This window comes from Artibeus jamaicensis, unplaced genomic scaffold (genome assembly GCF_021234435.1).
Source record: "Artibeus jamaicensis isolate MK-2021 breed Jamaican fruit bat unplaced genomic scaffold, CSHL_Jam_final scaffold_1019, whole genome shotgun sequence".
NCBI classification, from domain to species: Eukaryota; Metazoa; Chordata; class Mammalia; order Chiroptera; family Phyllostomidae; genus Artibeus; species Artibeus jamaicensis.
The window spans coordinates 16,265,649-16,293,564 of record NW_026522025.1 but is presented as its reverse complement, the minus strand read 5'-3'; the positions used below and the strand labels follow the sequence as shown (position 1 = coordinate 16,293,564).

General features: G+C 43.1%; 1 protein-coding gene across 3 annotated transcripts in view; it reads left to right on the top strand.

Moving 5' to 3' along the window:
- Positions 1-27,916, top strand: part of GNG12 (G protein subunit gamma 12) — a 121,373-nt gene that overhangs the window by 25,789 nt on the left and 67,668 nt on the right. For all 3 annotated transcript variants that reach the window (XM_037145313.2, XM_053655493.1, XM_053655494.1), the window contains exon 2: positions 21,110-21,159. The gene's annotated coding sequence lies outside the window, so the exon portion shown is untranslated. The remainder of the gene's footprint in view (positions 1-21,109; positions 21,160-27,916) is intronic.

Here is a 27,916-nt window from a genome sequence, read left to right as displayed (position 1 = left end):
AGTTCCCACTGCATTTCTATCTCTTTCCCTTTGCTTGTGCTTCCCCCAGCCCTCTCTATTTTAAACATCCTGTGTGCTCTTGCTGGCCCAACTGAAAATGTGTCTTAGGCAGAACCTCCCTGCTTCCTATGAAGTTTTATTCGTTCACTGAGGGATTCAAGAATATTTATTAAGCACTTTTTAGAACAGTGTTTTTTATGGTATTGTCCATAAATCCTGAGGGTCTCAAATCCTTTCAGGGAATCCACACGGTCAAATTTATTTCTATAATATTAAGATATTATTTGACTATTCCTGGTGCCTAATTATTAATCAAGGCCATGCTGCACCGTGCCCACACTCCTCACCAACACACACTCACAGTAGAAAAAAACAAAGTGCCATTTTTACTTAAGAATCCCCTTAAAGCAGTAAAAATTATTAACTTTAAGTCTCAACCCTTGAACACACAGCTTCTTAATATTCTGTATTAAAAAGGAGAGTATTAAGCTATGTTACTAATAATTTAGCATGATGATTGTCTCAAAGAAAAATACTTGTGCAATTTATTTGAGTTGCAAGCTAAACTAGCCACTTTTTCACCTACACCATTTTTACTTGAAAGGGTGTCTTACAGACAAACTATGACTATTCAGACTTGGATATTTGGTGCATGTTTACTCAAAAAAGAACAAAGCTAGGCTGTCACTTGAAGAATAATACCTGTCAGTATTTGTTGCCAATGCAAAAATTCTAGCTTTCAAGCAAAAATTTGAATTTTGAAAAACTTGTGTCTGCCACCATGAGCTTGAGAACTTTCAAATACTTAAAGGCTTTCCTGATGAGATCAGTGGTGACTGAGTGTACTTTTTTTTTTGATATTGTGTGACTGTATCAACATTTGGAAAACCTGCATAATTCAGCAAACCAGTATTTCTCAATGACCAATGTGCGATGTTACAAACCCGTGTGGTTAAAAGGTCTATTCAAATGCAAGATGGAGTAATCCATTTTAATACCAGAGCAGAGTCTGAAAAATTCATTGAAAGGGTGTCAGCTGACCTTTAAAAAACTATCCCTTAAGTTTTGGTGTCGTATAACAGAAGAATGTTCGTAGTTATCTGGAAAGACTTTCTGTCTACATCCGTGTGAGGCCAGACTTTCTTCATATACTATAAGCAAAATAACGTGTTACAACAGATAGGACTTAGCAGCAGAATGAGAATCCAGCTGTCTTCTATTAAATAGATTTGCAGAGACTCGACATTAAAGAGATTTACAAAAATGTAAAACAGTTCTCATTAAATTTTGTTTTGGAATACATAGTTTTTCATAAAATACTTTTGCTAAGATCTAATGGATATTTATCATTGTTATATTTTTAATGCATTGGCAGATTTTTAAAATTGCTCTTTAGAGAGAAGACATGGGGGAAAGGGGGAGAGAGAGAGAGATACATTAATGTGAGAGAGAAACATTGATTGGTTACCTCCTGTACATGCCTGATCAAACCCACAACTCAAGTATGTACTGTGACCAGGACCAGAACCCGTAACCATTTGGTGTACAGGGTGACGCTCCAACCAAGTGAGCCACCTGGACAGAGTGTAAATGTTTTTTAAATTTCTGTTTTAATTTCTGACAGTGTATATATATCAATAAATTAAGCCAAATGAAAGCCCTTTGTGAGCCTCAATTTCGAAGACTGTAATAGGGCCCCAAAACCAAAAAGTTTGAGAACTGCTCCATTGGAACACTGTAAAAAGTTCTAGTCACTGATGTACATTAGTGAAATCCTAAATTCCTCCTCCAGTGAAATTTATCTGTGAGTATCACTGTGGTCCTGGGTTCTATGGCTTGACCTAGTTAGCTGCAAAGTTAGGACAAATAGGCATGAACCGATTATAGAACAGTATTCAGTGCTCTGTCATCCATGGCCAAGCCTGGGGTGCAACTTACTGTAAGTCCATTAGAGCTGGGAAGAACAGTTCCCTGGAGAGGCTAACACATGTGTCCGCCATGCCTAAATCCCTTCTAAAAGGTGCAGTTCGTGCTGAGGGAAGCAACCCGAATGGGTGGCCACATTCCTAAGTGTGACTTCTTCTCCCCCTACCCTCTCCCATAGCTTCGGTTGATCGGGTCACGAAGAGCCCCTGACCTTAATGCAGCCATAGTCTGCCAAGCAACCTGCTCTGCTGTGAGAGCCTCAGCCCAGTGTAAAGACACCATGTGCCCAGATTGGATTCTTTGTGAGAATTTGTGAATGAAAGATACTTAGGACTGGGAAAGTTGGCAAGTGACTTTCTACTCTGTGGCTGGGAAGACAATGACAAAGAGCCCATGAGGCAAGCCCTGAGTCAGCAGCAGCTATGAGGAAGCAGACACAGAGGGGAAGACCCAAGTATAAGGCAGGAGGAATAGAAGCAGAGAAGAAAACTGAGTCATCCTCAGTGGGGGGGATCCCACACTCTCACTGCTGACGGGAGACCGGAGAATCCAGTCTCTAAAGCTACCTTGCCTCCTGTCAGTTCTTGAACTACTTTTTATGATCTCAGTGAGGCCTGTTCCTATGGCCTTTATTATCTTGTGTGTCCTTACAAGAAGCCTCTAGTATTGGAGGTCACCTGAGGGAGTCTGTCCCTTTTTCCACAGGAGAGCTCAACATGCAGGAAGGTAACCGAAAGTCATTTGGGGAGGTCAGGGTGGAGGAGATGGTGTTGGCAGGACCTGACAGAACTCGAGTGGACAGAGGGCTTTCCAGGTTGTGACTACAACTTGGCTGAGAGGTGTGTGTGAGGGAAGGAAGAGGATGAGAGAGGAGGTCACCAAAGTAGAGTGAGGAAGAGATTGGTTAGCTCAAGTGGCTTCATGTTGTATAGGGCATTGAAAGCAGAGAGCTTTCATTGTGGAGAGCGACTGAAGCAGAGGTAAAAGGGACCTCCTGTAGGTTGTTATTTCTTACATAGGTTTTTGAAAAGAAGCCTGGAAATAATAGACTTGGGGAAGAATAGACTGGCTTGGTGAATAGGAAGGATTCTGAGGAGAGAGTGTTTGAGTCAGAGAAGCTGGTTTTGAGGCCATTGTCCTAATCCTGTGTCACTAATCTGTGGTGTCACTGGAGGTGCTGATTGCCTGAGGCCACTTACAATTGAACTGGAGGAGCCTGGCTCCCGTGGTCTCCTGAGAAAGGTCTCGGCCCTGAGGCAGTGGTTTTCTTACCAGGTGCCCTGCGCCCAGTTTAGGGACTTCTCAGAGGCAGCACCCACGGTTGCCAAACTGGACTGATTTTTTTTTTCCATCCCCGACCCCATTTTCTAAGTCAGATCTGAAAAGTTTAACTGAGACTTATTTGAATAAAATCAGCTAGAGATTTTTTTAAAAGTCAAAAATACCACAGCAAGAGCCCTTTTCCCTAAGCCACATAACCTTAGTTGGTCTTCTTGAGATTTCGGGGACGGAGTGTTTTATTTCTGTGTTATCCATGCTTGAGGATTGTTTTCATAGTTGATTTAGGATTTCGTGCTGCCTGACTCAACTGTGCTTGTGGATCTGGGTTTAAGTGCTCAGCAGGCACAGGACTGCCTTTCTGTACAGGCTCTTTTCTTGCACTCGCTGACACATTTTTAGGAGTGGAATTTCAATGAAGTGGAAAGGGTAGGGGGTCCCTGCTTTTCAGGGCCTTTGTGTTAATGGCAGGATAGATTACATATGAATAGAGAAATAACTTTAAATATTATTCCTGTGAGTATGCATTTAACTCACAGGAATGTGTGTTTTTTAACTCATAAAAATAAAGATATTGCAAGTTAGAATGAGTCAGGCATTTGGGGTGAGCTGAGGTGGGAAAGTTGTAGCCGAGGAGAGCTAACTAATCCATTTCTGTTGACCTTAGCAAAATGTTTGCTATTAAGCAATTGACTTTACTCTCTACACGCCATTTAGAAAATGTTAATAATTGTAATACCTCTTTCTTAGTCTGGCCATGAGAGTTAAATGGACTGAAGTCTAACCTGACCAATAAACATGTATCATTGAGCACCTGCTCTAGTCTGTGTCTGGGGGTGCAGAGAATGAGATTGAAATGGGGCTCACAAGAAAGTGCTTACAACTGTGATGAGTATGTAGTAAGATATTCAGTAAATGGTGCCATTGTTATTACTTTCATTTGAGGGAGATGCACCCAAGTTCAGGGATTCTTGAACAAGCCAGAGTTAGCCAAAGGAAGGGTACAGGAATGCAAGTCTCAAGCAATAAGGCATCCTGAGTATGCCAGTCTCAGCAAGGAATGGTTGTCCCTGCAAAGTACAGAGTTGGTTCTCTGAATTTACAGTTTGGAAAGAGTCGTGTATTGTGCCTTTCACACACACGCACACACACAGAGCATTCATTAGCATGTGGCCTTCAGGCACTGAGAACAATGTATATGTTTAGCCTGGCGTATAAATGGGTGCCTTTTGTCAGAAGGGCATTCATATCTATCATAGGCACTTAGAAGGCATGCTTTACAAAATTAGTCACATGTTAAATTGTGAACTTGCATTTTGTAAGAATTCTGTAACATTAATCATAAGAAGGGCCATGGAGATAAAAGAGTTGAAATAAGAACCAATTGAGAGTGATTTTATTAAATTCTGAATTCTTACTGGATTCTTAAGATAAAAGCTATCCTTCTGAGTCCAGACTCATTCCGATGCAGTTTCCACATGCATGTTCTGTATAGCTGGGGTCGGTGCATATGTCCTTTTTCTTGGTCTACTTTTGCATCTAATCTTGCTTCGTGCAGCCTTGTGTCCTTGCATTCCTTATCTCTCTCCTTGTGATGGCAATAAAATGATCCCCTCCACGGATAAGCAGCTGTTTGTTTAACTTTTCATTCAGTACTTGAAATTTGGATCGTTTCCAGAGTGTCACAGTAAGGAACATATTTGCTATAAATATGGTGTTCAGACTGCTTAGTCAGCAACTTATTATGCGCCTTCTAGAATGGCACTCTCTGCCAAAGTCTTGGATGTGATATCAACTCATTAAACTAAGAGTCTTAAGAATTGGCATTCAGGGTTTCCTGAGACAGCATCTTACTGTTTGGCTTATTTCTCTTCATTTAATTAGAAGATATGTAGGGAGAACCTATCATGTGCCAGAGAGTAGCAGGCACTGAGAAGCAACGTAGGAAAGGTCCCCGAATGATGGTGTGGAGAGCGGCCCAGAGATACATGAAGGGAAGAAGAAGTCATCATGGTGACGCTGCCATCCTGCACTCACAGTGTCACGCTTGAGTTGAGATGTGGGCATTTGGTCTGAGTGCTACAAATGTCTGCATACAGTACAATGGAACTACTGTATTTTTCCATGCATGCTTTTCTGCCAAAATTTTTGAGGGAAAAATGACGGTGTGCATTTTACAGGGGTATAATGATTACATAACATAGGTATAATGATGAGTATAATAATCCCATGTATAATGTGCACAAAGATGTTGGTGTACATTATACACAGGAGTACATTATGCACAGCAAAATGTGATACTTTAGATTAACTGTAGGTGGTGGAGTAGGGGCAGTGAAAATTGTAGAATATTACAGAGCAGTACAGTTTTTGGTGTTTCTAAATTCAGCTAACAAAGTGGTGGCTAAGTTGGAAGCTGCATGTGTAGCGAGAAGCACAAGACCTGTTACTTCAGATAGTCCTAGATTTGACTCTTAATTCTACCACTTGTAGACTTATGGTTTGGGGAGAAATATTTAAATCTTCTGAACTTCAGTATCCTTACTTCTAAAAGGGGCAGAGTATTGTCTGACCTTTGGGTTGTTTGCATCTCAGTGCCTAGTGCAGTGCCCAGCACCAGGTAGAGGGGCTCAGCAATTGGTTGTTGGCAGAAAAAAAGAAAGGACGGATGCATGGGTGGATGGGTGATGGGTGGATAGATGCATGGGTGGATGGATGGATAGCTGAATGGATGGAGAGACCACTCTGGAGGAGACAGATGGCCTCTGGGCTAAATAATATGCATAAAAATGATGTATTACATGTATAGTATAATATATTTACATATATACATAATATAAATGATTTATGCAAGTTATATTTGCCCTATTAGCTTGAGATTGCTAAGCAAATTCTTTCACTTCTGTTAGTAGGTACCAAATTAAGAATCCATAAACCTCCTTTGTCATTTCATGTATATCAAGGCTGTAAGTAACAGAAAATATGACTAATTGTGGCCCTAACAAGTATGGGGTTAGTTTCCACATCTTCAGATTGTCTGAAAGAGGTGGATGCTTCTGCCATTTGCCACTGGTCTTTGCTCTTTTTATTCCTTTGATCCACCCTCTTCACTGTGTTAAATTTTTAAGATTTAGACTTGCTTTCTCATGGTCCCCAAATGGCCATCACAGTTCTGTGCCTGTGACCAGATCCAAAGTTGAGAACTAAGGAGGCACCTATCATGCAGCTCCCGGCTTTTGTGGGGAGACAGCATCCTCACAAAATTTCCCCACAGGTCTCACTGGGTTGGCAGGCCATGTGCCCTGTTCCCCTTGGGGCCTGGCTCCCACCTTTCCTGAGCTCACTGCTTCTTTCCCCAAACAGAGGTTCTGGGAGCAGGGAAATGTGGAGGGCGGGGGCCCTTGTAGTGTCAGCCACATTTTCACCCAAGTAAAGCTGGCTTTCAAAAAAGGAAATAGCAGAAGTTCTAGTGGCTATGGTCATGTGATCTGTGTTAGGAGATTCAGGATTCGTGAGCCACCCCTGCCTCCTGCCCCCATTGGGATGTTAAGATCATGTGGGTTTTAAGCTGGATAGAAATGTTTTTTTTGACTACATATCTCTTTGTTGTGTGTGCAAGGGTTGTTTTTTTTTTCCTTCCTTCCTTTTTGAGCAGCCGAAAAAAAGAGGAGTGAAGAGTTAAAACAGTTCATCTTTCCTGGAGTTAGTGCTAAGCCTCTGAAATACTGCAGTGTTGACATCCCAATGCTGAAACTGGCCAAGGGACTGTTAACAAAATACTTCTCCCTACCCCGACCCTGCCCAAGCTAAGTGAAGAGAAGAAATGTAAAACACAGTATTCGAGGAGGCTGCGGTGGGGAGGGGTGGGGTGGGGGCTGAAAGGAGGGCTGGCAGTGAAGCTTTGCAGAAGAGTGTAGGAATTTGAGGATTGGTCAGAATGTCACCCGTGTGTGGTTTATTTGGCTCCGCCCGTGTTTGCTGTTCAGAGAACAGGGGGAGAAAGGAAGCCCCTTGCACAGCCTAAGCAGGATGCAGTGGCCACAGTGGAATGAAGTTCAGAGTTAAATTGCACGCACACACATTCTAGGAATCCACATTTGTGGTTTAAAAAAAAAGTGTTCTGTGGAAGGTTTTGACTTGGCTGGCAAAATGCTTAATAATCAGTACCCACCATTTTCCTCGTTTGGAGAAGCCACCTAACAACTTCTATCCCTAACCAGTTAAATAAATGGAACTCTGTGCAATAAAGATCAAGACTTTTAAGCTTGAAAGAAGTACTCACATATGTAAGTAAAAGTTCACCAAGACTTGCCTATGATTATTGTGCTTTATTTATTTATTTAGTGAGAAGGTGTAAGAGCAGAGCTGATATTGATCTATGTTTTCTATTTATGTTATTTTTAATGTTAGCATTTGATCATATCCTCAAGTGAGTGGGGATTAATAATGTCCTAGTTTTCATATGAGAATTTCACAGTCTCTCATATAAAAGCTCCAGCAAGGTAATGCTTTACGAAAAGGAGAAAGGACACAGTGGGCAAAAATGCCAGTTGACTGAACTCTCCGAAGCTGAGGTTTGCTTAAGAGGCCAAGTAAAGGAGAGAAAGGTGGAATTTGCCGAAGGAGACACTGGGCTGTGCGGGGCGGCATCTACTGCCACTCTGGGGGAGGCCAGGGGACCGGGGCACGCAGCTAACCTGGCCACTTGGAGCATTGCGATAAACAGGGCTCGTTCATGAAGGAAGGAAAACACTGTGCTTCTGAAAAGCACCCGTATTGAAGAAGCAACCAGAAAACCCAAACGCTTGGAGATGCCTGGCGGGAGGGATCTGTGCCTCCTCCTTCCTTCTGTCTCCCTGATGGGTTTTCTTAATATTTCACAATATTTTCCATGGTCGCTGGGCCCAAGCTGCCTGGAAGCCTACAACAAAAGTCGTGTAGCAAACCACTTGGCATTGAAATCAGAGCCAGCCATGTTCAGAATTAACTGAAAGAAACACTGACTCTGCCATAAATAAGGCAGACATTCCCTTTATTGAAGTCTCTGAGCTTTTTTTCTTTAAGGAGGAGGCAAAAGATTGCAAAGCACATCAGACGCTTAGTAAAAACTAAGGGTATAGCCATGAATTTGTGTACATTGAACTTAACTGCAACATCACTCATCGCCCATGGGGTGGGGCACCCCCCCAGCTCACTCCCCAGTGGGGTGTCTCAGACGGACAGACTCTGGGGAGAGGGCCACATGTGGCCTGAAAATCATATATTATCTTACAGTACAGTTGGGAAGATGGGAAATATTTACTTCATAATACAAACATCCGGAAATGAAGTTTACCAAAATATTTCTGGCTGGTTGAGAACGTTCATTCATTCATTCAGTAGCAGGACAAATTTTTGATGGAATGGGTAGTCTGTGTCAGGTGGCGCCTCTGGCCCTGGGGCTACAGCAGTGAACACACTACCCCCTTCTTTTCTTGTGGAGTTTACATTCCGGGGGAGGAGAGAGAAAATAGAACATTAAGTACCAAGGGGAAAACAAAAGCAGGGGAAGTGAAGGGGGAGCAGGGCCTCTCTGAGGAAGCGGCTGTTGTCGCAGAGACCTGCAGGGTGTGAGGTTGCGAAGTGTGCAGGCCTTGGGTATCTGTGAGAAGTTCAAGTAGTTTCCCAAAACAGCCAAGGAAGGGCACATGAGAATCTAGCTGGGGAAGAGAAGGTTTTTACAGTTATGAAAGATGAGCATGAGTTTTAAAGGGTTAAGACAGACTGTCCTATATCATCAGTACCCACAGCTGTTTATCGAATGCAGGCAGACATGTTCACAGGAACAAAAGTTAGCTTTGGCCATGGAAGGTAAACAGGAACCTAATGCATGGATCAGTTGTTCCATTACTTTTCCACTAGGCCACCGTGGGCACTTCAGGTAGAGATAATTAGGTACAGACATGTACATCCACAGCCTTTCCTTTTTCCCCATTTATTGGAAACCAGGGTGTGTTATCTAAAGAATTCATTCTTGTGGGCAGGAAAACATACATAGAAGTATAAGGTGGAGTATGTGCAGTCAGAGGACCTCATAATCAAGTTGTCCGTGCAGATACGTAAACCAATGAGAGACAGGAGGCCCGAGGACAGGGATTGAGCGTGGGAATGGCTAGCCCCATGGTTAGAACCTTGTTGAGTGCACTGTGCTGCCTTTAATTGTGATCCCTCCCTGTGATATGGCCACCAACAGACTTTTTTCTTGGCTCTGGGTGGTGTTTTTGTTTTTTCTGGCACAGTGTGTATATGCTTGTGTACTTTCCCAAAGGGCGAGCAGATTGACTGTGTTGTTCAGAATATATGTAAAACTGGGAGGTCCATAAGAGTGTTTAGAAAACTAATGGTACAGTTGAGGCAGCGAAGGCGACTTTGCCTGGGAAGAAAGTAGGAGGTGTAAGAACAGGTCGGTTGTACAGGATGTCTTCTTCCTGTTGAATCATGTGGCTTTGACTGGATTATGCTGAACACACAGTGGGTTTGTTTGTTTGTTTTTATAAGCTGTTCATCTCTTGATGATATAGGCAAAGAGGACGAAGTCCTTAGACTCTCTATATCCTGTCTACTCCTGTGATTGGTTTTCAATGACAAAAAGACTCCCTAGGCCCAGCCATGTTTTGGTTGCTATAATTTAAGACTGAACCAGTTCGTGGAGCCAAAGCTCCACACCGTAGGGGAGATTTCATGGCACACCAGCCCCACACGTCTGTGAAGCTGGAGTCTGGGACTTGGCAGGAGCCACTCACCTGAGGAGCATGTCTCCTTTCCTTCTCTTTCCGAGTCCAAGGTGCAGAGAAGTACGCTCCTCCACACCAAGGGTCTGACCGCGTCAAAACAAAACTGACCGTGTCTTGTTTTTCTGACCCAGGTCCTTTGCTGTATCTGCCCCCCTTATGTGCTGCCTGAGTGTGCAGCGGACATAACCTGAATATTTCTGCGATGACTTCCTCTCGGTGTCTGACAGAAAGGATGTCATCAAAAGGGGTGACACAATTAGAGAGCTGAGCACAGAGCAGAATCTGTTACCCACTGAAGTTTATGGAGGGACACGCAGTTCTGATATATGTTACCAGTGACAAATGCTGCTAAATTTTACGTCTTTGTTTTTTCTTAAAGTTCCCTGTGGCTAGTAAAAATCAGCAGTATGGAGCCTGGTCAACGTTAGCTGAGCTTCTGGGCAGGGAGGGAGAGTGGGGGATGGGTGCCTTTGAAGCAGGATTTATTGGTGGGCCCTTGGCTCCTTTACCACCTTGAAGGCCCTCTGGCCTTCCCAGGAGGCTGCTATACTGGTTGCCCGTTGCAAGGACAGGAGTGCCCCCGAAGAGCTGTGCTCCCTTCTATCTGGGGAGCTGTGTGCAGCAGCCTCCTGAGTCACCAGCACTGCAGCAAAAGCTCAGTTATTCCCATCCTCTTACCCATAATCCCTGGTAGTTTTTTTCTGTAGTTCTAACATGGTTCAATTTTTCACTTTCATCCAGTAAAGGTTTACCAGCCACTTTCTGCCTGTCAAATACAGCCATAAAGCAATATCTTACTGTGGCTGTTTTTGTTGGAAACTGTGTTGTGTTGTTTTTCTTTGCCTTCTAAACATTGTTAACTGTCTCAACAGTAAGACGATAAGCCATTGCAATGAGTGAGGCACTGGAAGATCCATTGTTAACAAAGCTATATGACAATCATGTTTACTACTCAGTGTGAGTAAGCAGACAAGTTTTTAGGAGGATTTTCTATATTAAAAGTTAAAAGATATGTCTGGTTAATTCTCAGTTAACAACAAGAAAAATTAAATTCAGTCTTTTGGCTAATTACCATTTTCTGTGAGCATTAAGTAAGCAATTACCTTCAGCATGACAGCTGGTGATCACTAGGCCCTAACTAAGCTAGTCTTTGTGCTTTGCAAACATTATTTGTTATGAATTATTGCGAATGACATAGGGTCCTCACGAAAGCCCCCAGGATATCCCAGAGGCCCCATAGTTCAAAGGGCCCCAGGTTAACTTCTGTGGGGTTAGATCACATTTCACTTTGCACCAGTTCCAGTATAAAACCTGGGGCATAAACCCTATTGTCCTGTTCATGCACCTCATCAACCATCTTGGTCTGTAGAGCACCCAGGGGATTCCTGAGACATGGGACTTTTGGCGCTAAAACTGGAATGCCCCTGTCACACCAACCAACGCGAGTTGGTTTCTCTAGTCAGTAGTGTCAGTGACCAGAAAGGAATAAATATTTCTTCTAAAATCAGCAACTTAACTGTAAAATGGGGGTCATTCTGTCTTCCTCTGGGGGGTTGTGATAGGGCCTGCTCACTACCCCTGTCCGTGGGGGTTGGGTCGGGGGCTGTTGGTTTGGAACTGGGGGACCAGCACCATCTCTGATGGACAGTCTATCTTTTGCCCTCCAGAGGCCTGTCACCTCACAGGGGCTGGGCTGTTCCCTCCAGATGAGTCAGTGCCAGCTCTTTCTGATGTGAAGATGCCGGAGCTGCTGGGTTGTTTCCATTGGCCCTTTGGTCCTCGTTATAGGCACCCACTTTGGGTTTGCCCCTTAGGCCGTGAGGCCTGTCTCGGACCTGAAACTCCTTTACTGCAGGGCACTAAGCTATTTGCAGCCGCCAGCGAGCACAGGTACACGTTTCCTCTTGCACATTTGCACAAGCTGTCCTTTCTTCTTTGCTCACACCGCCCTCCTCTCATCTTCTGGCTAACCCTGGTCATTCTTCACACGTTCGCTTCAATACCACTTTCCCCTGGAAGCCTTCCGTGATCATCTCAGCCTGGTGCAGGTGCCTCTCCTGAGTGTCCTCAGAGCTCTTTGTACATACTGCCGTTAAATTATGTGCCACGGGGGCTGAAATCGCCTGATCAGTTGTCTGCGTGACTTGTTGTAGGTTCCTTGAGGGGAGAGAGGGTCTGTATTCTGCTCTCTGTTGTACCCCCAGTACCTTCCACAATGCTAGGGATGCGGTAGTTAGAGAGAGACCCACCTTCTAGGTGAAGGAGCAAGATGGTGGGTGGGAGAGCCCTCAATGAACAAACAGCCTTTGCCTACAATTCGCTTTAGCCTTGCTGTGGCCCTGGCAGCCCCTGTCCTTCCTATTCTCCTTGGGAAACAGAAGCCACTGTGGAACTTTCTCAAAAGAACCACATCTTCTCCACCCAGGGACCACACTCCCATTCAGCTGGGTCTTCATTTGCCCTGTAAGTCGCTGACTGAGCATGTAGGAGAGTGCACACCCAGTAACCGACCCGAACTGCCGCGGGTTACGTAAAGAGCAGTGAGACCTGAGAATGTTATGTAGGGTGGGACATACGGTTTTATGTGTATTTGTAAATACACGGAAAAAACATTTCTGCTCTGACAGGTTTCAGTAAAAGGTGAAATCTTCACCTAAGTTCTGAGGCTCTGACGACTCACAGGCTGTCCAGGACTGAACTGTAAATGTTGGACGCTGTGCTTCATAATTTGATCCAGGTTATTTTTCTTTCTCCTTACTGAACATTAATTGTTTCCTGTGAATTTTCCTGATAGTAGGAAACAGATGTTCCATGTTTTTAACTGAGTTTTTCCCAAATGCTGAACCAGGAATTTTGAGCTAAGTGATCTGCTCTCAGTAAATTTTTGAGGAATGGGTTCTCTGAGAATTTGCAAAGAAAAGTATAACAGATATATATACAGAATTATGCAGATTTGTCCAAAGCTGGAAACATTTCTGGACCTTCTGTTTAATGTAGCTTAGTATTGTTTAACTAATGTAGACTTCTGGGCTAAGGATGTATTGGAGCTGTCTCATGATCATATACTAGCCGAGGCAAGGTGTGGTGTAACAAAAAGCACACAGTTAACGCAACCTATATTTAATGCTATGATTTTTCACTAAAGTGTAATTTTTTTTATTTTACTGTTGTCTCTTAGCTATACAAAATTTCTCCCCCTTCTGTGTATAAAACATTGGAGTGAGCACCACTTCTGTGCAGAGCAGGGTGCTGGGCTCTGTGAGAGAGACAAACACAGAGAAGTAATGGACCCTTGGGACCTTATCAACCAGCAGAAGAGGCGACACATATTCTGAAGTACCTGTAACAAAATGTATAAAGTTTAAATAATCTTAACTGCTTTATAAACACTATTCGAGGATGGTCCATTATGTAAGCCCTTGTTTTGGTGGGTTTGCTAAAATAATACTAACATTTCTTCAGCACCTTCAGTGCGTTAGGCACAGTTCTCTGAGGCTTTATAGAAAAGATTTTTTTTTTTAAATAGAAAAATGATGTGGAAATAGTGCTCTGGATAATAATGCATTTTGCACAAAATAAATCTCTTTACCTTGCAAGCTTCCTTTCAAGAGGAGTCCTTTGGTTCAGAAGACTGAGTTCAGGGTTCACCAATTTCAGGATTTGGTGACTCTGCCTGAAGCACCTGGCCTGTCCGGGGTGCAGCTTTTGCCGCTCGCTGTGCAGTGGAACGCATCGGGCTCCCTGGCTCACTCATAAGGTCACTGTCAAGTCAGAGTGGGTGTAAGTGGACATTAAAAAGCAATCAAAAGCCAAAAGTTTGCCAAGAAGCAATATCCTAGTGGTGAGGTTTACACAAAATATGGCCATTGCTTTTTGTTTATTAAAATGTTGTATAAATGAAAAGACACTTATGTTAAAATTACAAAAATCTGAAATATTTATGTAGCAAGTGCATGTATTAACTCTTGGTTATCAAGAACTCATTCAAATTCAAACTTTTGTCAAGATCTTCATAAATAAGCAAAGAACATAAACTTATATTTCAAGGTGACAAATCATTAATAAGCAGGAAAAAATGTCTCTCTTCACTAATTATCTTAGAAGTACAAACTAAAACAGCATTATGGATACCATTTTGTGGGTAAAATGTCAACGTTTTAGGAATTCTCCATTATTTTTGATGGTATTATTGTTTGTTAATAAAAGACCCTTTAAAGAAAAAAAAAACAACCTAATTCCGCTGTAGGAATTTGGGGATGCTGGGGAAATGAATTAAAGGAATGAAAATGCGAAAGCATGAAGATACAGAATCTTATAATAATAAAAATTGGCTGTGATTTAAATATTCAGCATGAAGGTCATCATTTGGCAAATTAAGATTGTTCAACATGACGGAGTAGCAGTGGATCTTCCTGGCAGTCATTCTGAGGAAAAGCAAAAAAAAATTTTAAATGTGAAGTAAAATGGAAGAAAAAAGTAATAGCCATCATCGGTGGAGGTTTTCTAGTGGCACTGTGCCCATTTTCTCCCTTGTGCAAAAGGTGTTTTACACTTTAGAAATCGAGGCTTAAAAGCCAGTTGTTCAAAACCTTGCAGCTGGTTAACTGAGGAGCCAGTATTCAAACCCCCGTCTGTCCACTCCATTGGTGCCTTCACTGAGGTTACTCCAGACAGCATGTAAACTGTGGCCGCAGTCATGTGAAAACACAGTCAGTGGGGGGTGACAGACAAAAATGGATAGTCACCTGGGTGTGGTGGGAATGGGGGTCAGTTCCAGAGATGCTCCATTTAAAGCAATCATTGCAGAACAAACAGAAAGCTGCCATTGCCCTTTCAGAAGAAAAAATATGTTATATGTAATATTTCAATTTATTGTTTACTTTTTTGTGTTTTCTCTTACATGTTGGGAAAAATAGAAATACAGCTGTATTTTTTTTTTAATTTCTCACGGGCTTTGACATTGTCAGGTTTACCCCCCGCCCCACATCCCCACCCTAAACTTCTCCACAAATTAGTTGAGGGCATTAGTTGGTGGCATATATCACCAGCTCCTCAATTAAAAACAGAAGTTCAAGTCTCTGGAAGCTCTTGGAGAATTGAGGACAGTGAGGGGTGGAAGAGTTTCTCCCTGCGAACAGCCCAGACCAGCTCTTCTGGGCAGGAGCCGATCTCAAGGCTGAGATAAGGGGGCGGCTCTGTTTGGTTGAAGTAGGCCAGTTCGCCCCCTCAGGGTGTACCTTCCCTTGGGACAGAAGCCCTTGCACTGTTGGGGAGAGTGGCACCATTTTGGGTTCCTGCTGTCTTTGGAGCTCAAGACTTGACTTGCAGTTCTGGAGCACATACATGTAGCATGACTTTATAAAGTCAGTGTCCCTGCCAACATCTAAAAACACACAAGTTTCTGTGAAGTACTCAAGGCACAGGGTATATTTCTTTTAGTTTAGCCTCACCTTGACAGAACACGTACCCTTTCTGCCTACAGTAGGGTCTTTTGTATGTTTCAAAGGCCCTTTTATATCTCATTTGCCATTTGAGATAACATCATGTCAGAATTTGCAAGCGAACACATAATAGGCCTGACCAGAGAACAGCGGAGATATCGCCACAGCTGGGAACAGCTCCGGCGTACTTCTCAATAGAGTTCGTTTCGGGTCCCTTCCTGTTTTGTAGTGGGGGACACTGAGGCACATCTTAGTTAAGTGACTTACTGGAGGTCGCTGGTAATGAAGACAGGTAGAAGCCAGGCCTATAAACCCAGTCTTCACTCCACTCTCCTACAGTGCCTATGTTATGTTATTTTCTAGAGGGTTAAAATGTGGCTAGAAACCAGAACGTTCAGACAGATCGGAATCCAGTCACCATGCAGAGCTAAAGATTGCCCAGGGCTACACAGTAGTCCCTTATCCACGGGTTTTACTCTCTACACTTTGTTACCTGCAGTCAACTTCAGTCTGAAGATATGAAATGGAGAACTCCAGAAATAAACAATTCATAAGTGTTAAATTGCGCTCCGTTCTGAATAGCGTGGTGAAATCTTGCACTGCCCCGCGCCCTCCCACTCGGGTCATGAATCATCCCTTTGTCCAACACGTCTGTGGTGTACACTCCAGTCCCATTGGTCACTTGGTAGCCCTCTCTGTTACCAGATCAGCGGTCTCAATATTGCAGTGCTTCAAGTAACTCTTATTTTACTTAATAATGTCTCCCTCACGTCACTGCATCTCATCGCGTAGATGTTTTATCTCACATCACAAGAAGGAGGCCGAGTACAATAAGCTGTTTGAGAGAGGGGGGCCGTGTTCACATAACTTTTATCACAGTATGTTGTAACTGTTCTATTATTGTTGTTAATTTCTTACTGTGCCAAATTGATAAGTTAAACTTTATCATATGTATATGTGTGTATAGGGAAAAAAAACAGTGTGTATAGGGTTCAGCACAATACACAATTTCAAGCATCCACGGGAAGTCTTGGAATGTATCCCTGCAAATGAGGGGAGACTGCTGTGGTTTTGTATTTTATAATTGTAATAAACTTTATAGTAATGAGAGGAGTCTAGCAAGTTATTTATGTTCTAGACAAGTGCTGCCCAATAGACTTTTAGACTTTTTAAGGTGATGGAAATATTCCATCCCCATTCCATAGAGTAGCCCTTTCTGTGTCTACTCGATCTCTTGAAATGTGGCTTGTGCAACTGGGGGAGTGAGTTTTTATTGTATTTAATGACCATGTTTTCTGAGCATAAGATGCACCTAGGTTTTAGAGGAAGAAAATAGGAAAACAAATTTTGAAGCAAAAAATGTGGTAAAATATTTAATGACATAAATAACATAATATTTCACCAATGGAAATGTAAACAGAATTCAACAGCAGCATTAACAACCATTATTCCTCCCAAATTTGGGGAGGGGGAGCAGAGTGCATCTTATAGTCCAAAAATGGGTAAATTCTCATGTGTGCTAGTGGTCACTGAGCTGGAGAGCATAGTTCAACATGTTTCAGTATTGACATACCTACTTGGATGTCTCCAAGTTAACAAGGTCAAATCAGAATTCTTTATTTTCTTTCCTCTGTCAACCTATTTCTCCCCCAACAAAGCCATCATTGACCCAGTAGCTTGAGCCAAAACCTACGTGTCGTCTTGACCTCTTCCTCTCCCTCATCTTCCATATCTGCTTAGCAGCAGGTCCTGGTTGTTTTATCTCCAGAACCTATACTGAGTTCATCCACTTCTCTCCATCTCCGCTGGTGAGCCAAGTTCATCATATCTCACCTGAGCAATTGAATGGCCTCATAATTGGTCACCATTGATTCATTCATCCACTGTTGCTTCTTCCAGACTCATCCATACAGCTACCAAAAAGACACTATTAAACACTTAATGTTTACAGCCATACCACCCTGACCACGCCCGATCTTGTCATAAACACTTAAGCAGGTCCCTCACTCCCCGCTTGTATGGAAACATTTGTAGAATATATCACGGTTTGAAATTCTCTTTCTTACTTCTGTGTGAACTCATTTTTGGTCTCCCATTACAACAGGAGGTCCCCTCCACCAGGAACCTCGTCTACCTCCTTCACTGCCACCTCTGTACCACCTATGACTCTGCCCAGCACACAGAAGTGCACTCAGTAAACCTCTCAATAACAATTGAATTAAAGTTTAGTGTGAAAGGAGATGAGATAGCAAGAGTCAAAATATGATTTATAATTTAGTTGCTAATAGCTGAGGTGGTGCTGACACCCATATATGTGGGGAATTGATGGTTTCTTTTGCATTCTGGATGCGGTAGGAAGGGTGGGCATCCTGGCTAATTGCATTTAGCTGTCAGTGGGTAGGCTGGTCCACAGCCCTGATGTAATCTCTGATGTACAGCTTTTCTCTGAAAAGAAAGAGCTCTTTTTCTCCCTAGTGCTCTGTGTATGTCCCAGATCTCGAAACTTGTGTCTTTCCCACTGTTAAAGAAAGAAGAGCGGAGCTCTATTCATCCAAGGGAAGTTCCGATAGTAATGGAAAGAAACATATCGTGGAACTCCAGTGGAGTGAATGGCAAAGTCATTCAGCAACAGGAGATTCTCAATATGAGACTGTTGTTTAAAAAAAGTATTTCAAATATGCTCATATTGAGTTATTTGAAACCAAGAAAACCTTAGGGAACAGGCTATTGTGTCCTTTTTTTGACTTCTGCATTTTTTAAAGGAATGTATCTTTCTAGCATTCCTTTATAATAGCCAGCAAGGCTTTCAGAAGGCCTGTTATTACTTAGATCCATCGGTCCATGTACAAAGTTAAATGAAGCTGATGTAGTAGCTGGAGATATGATCAGGTCGGCCAAGCTCTGAGCTGTGTTTGCTTCCTCTAGTACTGAACAGGCACTGGCTGGATTCAGAAGATGACGTTAAAGCTTGCTTTCTTAAAGTACCTATTCAGAGACTCTATCCCAGTGGGTTTTCATCAGGCACAAGTTTATACTTTTGTCCCCATCCCTCCAGTGCCGTCCCAGCATTTCCCTATGTGTGCCTGTACTGAACAGCTTGCTAGGTCCTGGAAAGATTAAAATGAGTTAGACATAGTCTCAACTTTCAGAGACTCTGCAAACAAGTGGGCAGCAAGACCAGTAAATGAAAAGCGGAAACACAGAAACCTTTGGCAGTAACAGAGGGCAGTGCAGTGAACACGAGGGTGAAAGGCAGAGGGAGGCAGGCGTGCTGCGGCGGTTAAGAGTGCAGGCTCTGGATCCAGATTGTCCGGGCTCACGGTCTGGCTCTACAACTTAGAAGTTGTGTGACCTTAGGCTGCTAACAACGTCTGTGCCTCAGTTTGCTCACCTGTTAAGTGGGGTAATTGAAGAACCTCCCCCATATGGTCACCAAGAGGATTTAAAAAGGACACAAAGCACTGGGAACAGTGCCTGGCATGGAGCGCCACAAAAACCAGCCTTTATTATTACCAGTAGTCATAGTACATAATTATTGGTTGAATTGAATGAATACTACTATTACTGCGGAGAAACTGTCCCTAAGTCAGCCAAGGAAGTTCACACAAGCTTCCCAGAGGAGGTGACTTTTGCACCGAGATTTGAAGATAGGCTGATCTTGTAGGGAAAGGACACGTTGGATAGAAAGAACAGAATCTGCAGAGCCGTGGTGGAGTGAGACAGCGTGGTGTGATGGGGGCCTGTAAATGAGTCTGGGGGGTAGAGCACGAGATGCCTAGGACAGCACACCCAGGGAGGGAGGCAGGCATGAGGTCACCGGAGCTTTGGAGACCGGGCTAAGGAACTTGGACTTGGTCCTAAAACCAAGAGGAAGCACTGAAGAACTTCAGTAAGTTCTATGCTCAGCATGCAAGACTGGGCAGCAGCGTCCCCCGCTGGCCTCAGCCTGGGGCCTGTGCATTGTGTCGCTGACCTGCCTCCTTCCCTAGGATTTGAATGGGGGTTTGCAAGTGTGGGTCTGATGTTCTCCCCTAGATGCGATTTCCTTTGTGGAGCACAGATTAATAAAGTGGAAAGGGTGTGTTTTCTGGATTTCTTTCTACCCGATTCTTCCTCTTACTACTACTCCTTACTCCTGCTAACAGAGAGAGGTGGCAGACCTCTCTGTCTCTCTCTTAGGAGTTGTAGTAAGGTCTTCTCGAAGACCCCTTGGAGAATCAGATGAAAGTGACTGATCCTTCTCTCAGAAAAATTTTTAATTCAAGATTTTCCAGAGACCCCACATTTACCTCCCCCTGCCCTGCAATGTGGTCATCCAAACAGGCACCCAATGTCATCTTTGACCCCAGGCCTGCTTGTGCTTTTCGTGTTCTTACCCCTAATTTTTTTTAAGTTGACTTGCTGGCACATCCACTCTTCCATCTGCATAGGAGCAACCCAGGATCACTTGGAGGTTGTAATTAAAACTGAAAGCAATTATCTTATCTTGCGCCGTTCAAGTGTAAGTGAGAGTATAGTGGCTAAGGACTTGGGCTCAAGGGGGCAGACTCTGTAGATTAGAACCCCAGCTCTGTCTCTGTCTGACACATATAATAAGTTACATAACCTCTCTGTGCCGTGATTTCCTCATGACAAACTGGGAATGATACCATGCTTACCTCATGAAGTTACTGTGAGGATTAATTGAGGTAACATAGGAACATGCCAGGAATAGTTCCTGGCAGGCAGTTAAGTGCTATATAAGTATTTGCTATTATTTCATTGTTGTTTATACTAAAATGATATCATGAATGGAGTAATGATTACTAGGAGCAGGAAAATAGATGAATAAAATGTCCATATGCCATTGACTCACTTTGGAACCTTGCCAAAGTGAAGGCCCAGAATAGATTCTCTAGACCTGTGTGGTCCAGTGTGGTTGAAAAAGTCACTGACCACTGTGATCGCTGACAACTTGACATGTGACGAGCTTGAGCTGAGATGTACTGGGTCTTAAAGATTTAGTGTGGGGAAAAAAAGTGAAATGTTTCATTAGTAATTTTTATATTAGTTATGATAAAGCAATATTTAGAATAAATTAGGTTATATCAAATCTATTATTGAAATTAATTTTGTCTGTTTCTTTTGCTTGTTTAATGTGACTGCTAGAAAATAGAAAGGCATAATATGGCTTGTGTTACGTTTCTGTTGAACAGCACTGCCTTGGGCTCATCATTATCAGTAAAACAAAAATTTGTGGTTGCGATAGGTGGCCACTATAGGAGAGCCTTGTATACACCTTCAGTTGCCATTCAGGTTACACTGGGCCCTGGACCAGCTGTTTTTTCACCGGTTCCACAAAGGGAGCCATGCCACAGTCCCAGCAGAAGGGGGTTGAGGGGCCAAGGCCAGAACAACGACTAGGGAGGCTTCTGCTGACTTGGAGGGGTTTGGATGAAAACACTACCATTTATAGTTATACTGGGCTCAGCCTTTCAGCACTCCCTGAAGTAGATGAGAGAATGCTCTCTATTCAGGAAGTTGAAATATGTAGGCGAAAAACTCTCCCTATTCCATCAGGAGCCAGAAAAAGCTTTGCTAATCTTTAACTAAAAGAATAACACTTAACATTATGTCAGTCACTTGGGTTTAAAAGCACACCCCTTCCAAATGTGATTTACTTATGAAATGTTTTGTTCAATTCTATTTCAGATTCATTCCCCTCGCTGGAAACCTGAAAACAGCCACACAAAGTCTTGCTGGTAAGTTCTCTTTCACTTTTAAAACAAAGTGACTCTTTGACATTATTTTTGAAATGATACTCATGCTTCTAAGTTAGATGCATCTCTACCAGTACTATGATTAGAGGTCTATTTATTCACACTTTTTTTTCCTCTCTGAAATGATTTAAAATGTTTCTGTGCCTTAAAAAAATAAAAGATCAATCCATGTTCTTTTGCTAAGAACATGGTCGGGGAACAGATCTATAATCATATGCCAAATACTATTAAAATAAAATGGTTTAGTGGAATTTTTTTTTGTATTGAAACTATTTCCAAGCCCCAGTTGATGGTCTGCTAGTGTTTCAAGTGGTGTCCACAACAATGAAGTGTCACTTCAGCCAAGGTATGCAGACCGTCCCTTACAGTGTGTTGTAATAAAAGTTGGCTCACAGTTGTGACATATTAGCTTTCTTATTGCTCTATTTTTTTTCTTCCCTCCTTGAACCTGAATGTGATTGTTATAGATAATAGTTCTGCGCGGGAAGAAAACTACTTTTAGAGCTAGGAAAGTAATATATTTTTTGACCTAAAAAGCTTCTGGGGCATTTGTGTGACATCACTCCCTGATACTGTGGTGATATTGTATTTGCAGTGTGTAGCAGATAGCTGTTGCTGCATAACAAACCATTCCCAAATTTACAGCCAGAAATTTGAGCTAAGATTTACTGACTCAAAAGAAACAGTCATTTTTTCATCCCACAGTTCCAGGGGTTGCTGATTTGGGCTGGCTTCAGCCCTGTGATTCTAGATCAGGTGGGACTATCTCATGTGTCTGCAGTCAGCTCCAGGGCCAGGTCAGCTTTGTTTCTGGAAGTCACCTGCCTCTTGGCCGGAGGGATGACAATGACTAAGGCATATGTCTCACCTTCCTTCAGGCTATCCTGAGCTTATTCACATGGGGGCTGGGCAGGGTACTAAGAGGGAACAGAAGTGTTGTGAGGTCAATTCTCAGAACTGTCATGTCACAACATTGCTTCCATCACATTCTGTTGGCTAAAGCAAGCTATATGACTAGCCTAGATTCAGGAGGTTACAGAAATAGATTCTACCTCTTAGTGAGAGGGGCTGCAGAATTACATTACAAGGAGCATGGAGACAGAGAGGGAAAGAGCTGTGGCCATTTTTGCAGTCTACCGGGCATTGTTTGAGAGTCATATGGAAACAGCTGTGATCGAATGAAAACACATGGAGAGTGAGAGGACTCAGATCATGCTCCCATCTCATAGCACATCCTTTCATCCCATTTTGATTGACAAGCCCCAGCATCCTGGTCTTACTCTCCAACATCTGCCATCCAGATCAGTTCGGTAGGCGCCTAAGTAGTCCTTCTAATACCACTCTCTAACCTTCCCTTTGTGGTACACAGCACAGCCACACTAGGTGTCCTTATATTTATCTCTCAGGATGTTACTTATTTGCTCAAAAACTGTTAGTACCTCCACATCACCCAGAATGCCAACCCAGACTCCTCTCTGCCTTCTCTATTTCCATTATCGGGCCCCATTCTCTCTTGCTTACCTTCCACTATTCCTTTTATTCTAGCAAGACTAGGCTGTCTACCATGTGTGTAGGGGGGATAAATAACAACAACAATAGTCATACTGAGTGTTTTCATTTTATTGACTGCTGACTGTGTGCTAGATGTTTTACATAGAATTATTTGAGATTTACAAGAAGATTCCTCTGTGCCGTTGCATCTGTACGATACTTACCTGGTTAAAATATACTCACACCTGAGAGAGGACATACTTGGTTAAGCTTCTGTGAACCATTGACAACTTATTGATACCAAGTACAAGGTTTTATAGAAGTGTGAGCTGCTTTGATTTGGTGGGAGAAGTTGCGGGTAGAAGAGCAATCAACAGTACTAAAAAGAGAGTGGGTGTGGGCTGCACAGGAATAGACCGAATAGACCAAATAGACCAGAGGACACCCAGCAGCCCGGGGCAGGATGGAGTGGGGGAAGACACTCTCGAGGAGGGCAGGAAGCTTAGGGGGAGACTGAGACCTTGCTGACTTGATGGTTTGGCCCAGGGCTTTTCCTACCCAAGGCCACTGCCTTAACCTGCTCCCCTGGAGCTTCCCTACAACAGCAGGCAGTGTTTGTGAGAGCTTTCTCCAGTCACCACCCAGATTTTTTTTTGCATTTTTGGATTGCTATTGATCTGCCTTTCCTTTCAAAGATTTTTGAGGTGGCTTTTGGATATACATAATATAAAGAGATTTAGACAAATATGAAAGGAGAGAAGTTTCTGGAGAAATTTGCTAGCAGGTCCCACACTCATGTCTCTGAGCTTCTGAGCATTGAGTGTCACAGTGGATGGGACACAGAGGCATACTCATTACTCAGAAGAAGCAAAGTTCCTGTGGTTCAGTTAGTTCTGCTCTTGCTTTCCGGTAATTTCCAGTCCTGGGGACAAGCTCCAAGAGTGAAACGGCAGTTTAACAAGGCCACGGGCCTGCTCCACAAACGGCGCCACGACAGCAAATGGCCATGACTTTGTCCTCTCATTCCCCCCTCTGGTTTTAAAATGGATTTATTCTTAGTGACCTGGCCCACGTCTGGTTGTGGGGAGTAGGGACGAAGGTCTCTTCTTCTGTGGCTACTTTAGTCGCACTAGGGCTGTAGAGCTGTCCCTGCCTGTGGGTGCGAGTGTGGGCTATCAAAGGGAAGAGGGTGGGATTGGACCGCCCCAAAGGTGAGAGCTGTGGCTGGAGGCCATCTGTGGAGGGCATCTCCCAGAGCCTGGATGCTCTGTTGAATGAACAAAGGATGTGAGATATTTGTAGAGACATGGCCTAAAAAGAAGGATAAAGGGAAAAAACTGCTATAGGTTTGGGAAGGGAATTAGCTGGGAAAGCCAGGACCAGATATTGGCCTTTAAGTCCTAAAAAGGGAGAGGCAGAGTAGTAGGTAAATTCTGTATAGCTGACACTGCACTGGTGTGTTTCAGTCGTTCCCAGTAAGGGATGAAAGGGGGGAAAATGAAACACTAGCTTAGAAGGAAAACTAGAATAACTAGGATTCAATCAGTTTCTGGGTTACAATTGGACTCTGTGATTTCCATTGAAACACAGTTTCTCTCCCTAAAATCACCCTCATTTTATCAAACAGACTGCATTAAGTCCAGTTTCGATTTGGCCTGATTATTTGCCTGAAGACAACAAGAATAGTAATTGATCACATAGGCTCTTTCAAATCTGCTTTGCTGGAATTTTACAAGGAACCTTCAGCTTGAGCTTTAGTCAGCCGCTCAAGGCAAAGAAGCCAGCCACACAGTTGCCATTTGGCTTTGCCTGAAATACCTGTTGGTTTGACTGGGTTCCTCAGGTTTTTGAGGTCCCCAAAATGTCTTGAGATTCCTGCCTTGCCATCTTTCAGGAAGGCAACCTTCGTTCCTTACCTGGAGAGAAGACTGCCAGGAAGCACGTGGCCAAGCAAGGGACCAGGCCTTTCTCCAGGGGGTGCTTCTTGGCTTCGAAAGTCCATCTTAGTTCCTTACAGCTTTCTGGTGACATCCAGAGTCCAGGCATGACTCTCGATCACCACATCCCAGACAAGCCTTGGTTAATAAAGCCACATTTGGAAACTGGTGCTGTTATAAAGAGAACAGGCTTGTACTAGGTTTATGCAAACAAATATACTGCCACAAAAATAATACTTGGCCAAATTCTGGAGGGATTGGGTTGGGAGAAAAATATAAATGTTTCCATATTGCTTATGAAGGTATAATTTATAAATTGTTCTGGGGGGGGAAGTTTCTTTATATCTAGAAAACAAAAAGATCTAAAATTAGCAATATTTTGAACAAAGTCATAAGGAGAACAGTCATCTTTGGTTCATTTAGTCCCATGTAACCAATTTTGTTTGTCTTGATTATTTGCCAGTATTTCCATGAATTCAGTTGTTCTGAGGGTTCTATAAATCTTTATTTACTTCAGAGATAGGACCTACAGAGAGACCTGTAATTTAGAGTAAGTCAGAGTCCTTTTCATGGACCTATCCAAAGACACATTTGCAAATGCATTAGAGTAAAACAGTGACTGTTTCTAAATGACCAAACTTAAAATGACATGGTTGTAGATTCGATTAAAACGCAATTGATAAAGAACTTTGCTTCTTTGTAAAATATAATATTTCAAGACAATTTCTTGATAAGTCATAATTACCATGGAGTGACATAAAAGAACAATATAAATCCCGTATTTTTAGATTCCACACACATTTTAACATATATATAAAGACTTAACAGTATGCAAGGTTTTAAAACGCTGTACAGGACTTAAACGGGAAGTGTGCACTGAGCACTGGAAACCGTTTGTACGTTCCCAGTGTGTGGGACGCAGACACCCTGAGCACCACCGCATGGTGTCCCCACAGGGAACACTCTTGGCTTGTCCAGTGTCACTGACAGGACACCAGTTACCCCTGAGAATTTCCTGTTTGAACTTGACTTTGAGTTTTTGCAAGTTCCTTCCTGAGGCAGGTTGAAATTTCTAGAAAATCTATTTTGATAAAAATAGATGTATACAGGTAAAAGCAGTCATTAATATTCAGTTTGGCAAAGCTTCCCATGTGATTTTGAGTATATTAAGTAGGTCTAATTTATTCAAAAACTTTTATAAGGAGAGAGAATACATTCTCGAGGTATTCTAGGGTCCCATTGGAATAACTCAAAGCCATTTCTCACTTTTTAAAATTTAAACTTTGGGAAGGTTGTCAAATATTCTTAACCAAAAGATTGTAACATACACTTTTTTGTAAAACACTTTTCTTTTGTTTTACAAAGCCAGTTTTAATATCAAATATCTTGTCCAGATCATAGGATCCTGCTTAATTTATGTAAGTACTTAATATTTTTAGGCCAATAAAATACTGCACCCTAGTGATGCCATCTGGAGGCAGAGAATGCACAACATGTAACACACAGACAAATGCGTATCACGTAAAAGACCACACACCTGAAGACTGACCACGGAAAGACCATACACATAATCTGAATTACTAAGTTTTGTAAAGTTAAGATTTCTCTTATTTGCTTTTGAAAACTTTTAAGAAGCCTGGAAAGGGGGTGGAAGGTCCTAAATACCGAGCAAGAAGACCTGTTGAGACTCCCAGTAAAAGCTTTAAGGACTGTGGGTGAGTGGTGGAAAGAGTCTGGGCTTCAAGGTGTGTAGCAGCAGGGAAGAGCCTGGGCAGGGCTGCTTTGTCCCCTGAAAGGGCAGAAACCTGGTGACAGAAGACAGATGCTTCAGGTGGAGGACTGGGAGTTATCGTCCACACAAGCAAAGGAAGGGAAAGAGATAGATGTGTTCACCCTGTGCCTGAGGGTGACATTACCAACGAGCAGAGCGTCAGCCAGGTGCTTTGGGAATGGATTTACCCCACCCAGGCAGGGGACTCATTAGAAAGCTCACTTGAGAGAGCCACAGGGACGGTGGGAGAGAAAGCGTGCTTGAGAGAGAAAGCCCGTTTAACCCGTGGACGTGTTTACCCCCTGCCCTGAGGGTGGCCTTACCGAAGACCGGAGCACCAAGCAAAGGAGAAGGAATGGGTCCCTTCAGACGTCAGGGGGTGATCAGTTCCTGACTTACTGGGCCCCATGTCCCAGGTGTCGCCTGGAGATAGTTGTGTAGGGTGGTGACTCCATGTCCAGAGGGCAGCCTTACCTTCTATCTCAGCATGGATGAAACGCATCTTGATGAAGGCTTTATTCCCCAGCTGACGGGTAGGTTTCCCCACACCGATGAGGGCAAGAAAGAGTGTAATGCAAACAACTCCAGGTACCACCAGAGTCGTCAAAGAATGTCACCAAGGAGAAATTAGGTGGCTGTACAGCGGTTCTGGAGCCTGGGGTTTCTTTCTTCACAAATTTAAAGCTTTGACAGCCTTCACAAACCTTTCTGCAACTTTTACAAACTTTCTTATTGATCCCCTAGGAAATAACCATTTTTTAGAATAACTCACTTTCAATCCCCGTCCTTCAAAATTGCATCTCCATGCTTTATGCCTTCTATTATTAAAACTAAACAATTTCTTTCCAATCTAATTGGCACTTAACTTCTAGAAACCCTGATTTCCTATAATGACCAAAAAGTAAGCAGCCTGCAATCCCTAGACTGACTGGGGAACACATCTGATGGCCGTCACAAACGCGGGTTCCTCCACTGGCAAACTTGCTCTCGGTTCCGAGAAACGCACCTCCCACAAAGCACAGGACACTCAAGCGCAGCCCCCAGTCCACTCCCCTGCAGCCCCTCTGCAATGAAAAGCCAAAAGCCGGCCTAGCAGCAGGTTTTGGTATTTCATGTTAGTTCAGAATACCTAGGCATTCAAGAACTTTTATCAGAGTTTACTAATTTAGAAAGGAATAGCCGCTGTGACATAGCTAAGGTTTCCCCACTTTTGATAAGAATTATCTCCCCCGAATTTGTACTGGAAAAGACAGCCTAGACAAGAGTTCTTGAAGAAGACCAGGTGTTTGCATTTCAAAAAGGTAGAGAAAGAAAAGCAAGCTTCTGTTAGAAGGACTTTGGCTTCATTAGGCGAAGCAGCAGAAAAGCCGCTTGAATTTAAAATGCTACTTTTTTCTCTGTGTTGAACCCGCCGGCCCAGTTTGTCTAGGATTTAGCAGCTCTCGGGTCTCCAGGAGAATGTAGAGTGTTTTACCGTCTGGGGGCAGGGGCGGGGGTGAGGTTTTCTCCCTCTTTGTGCCCTTGTTTTTACTTAAGGTGG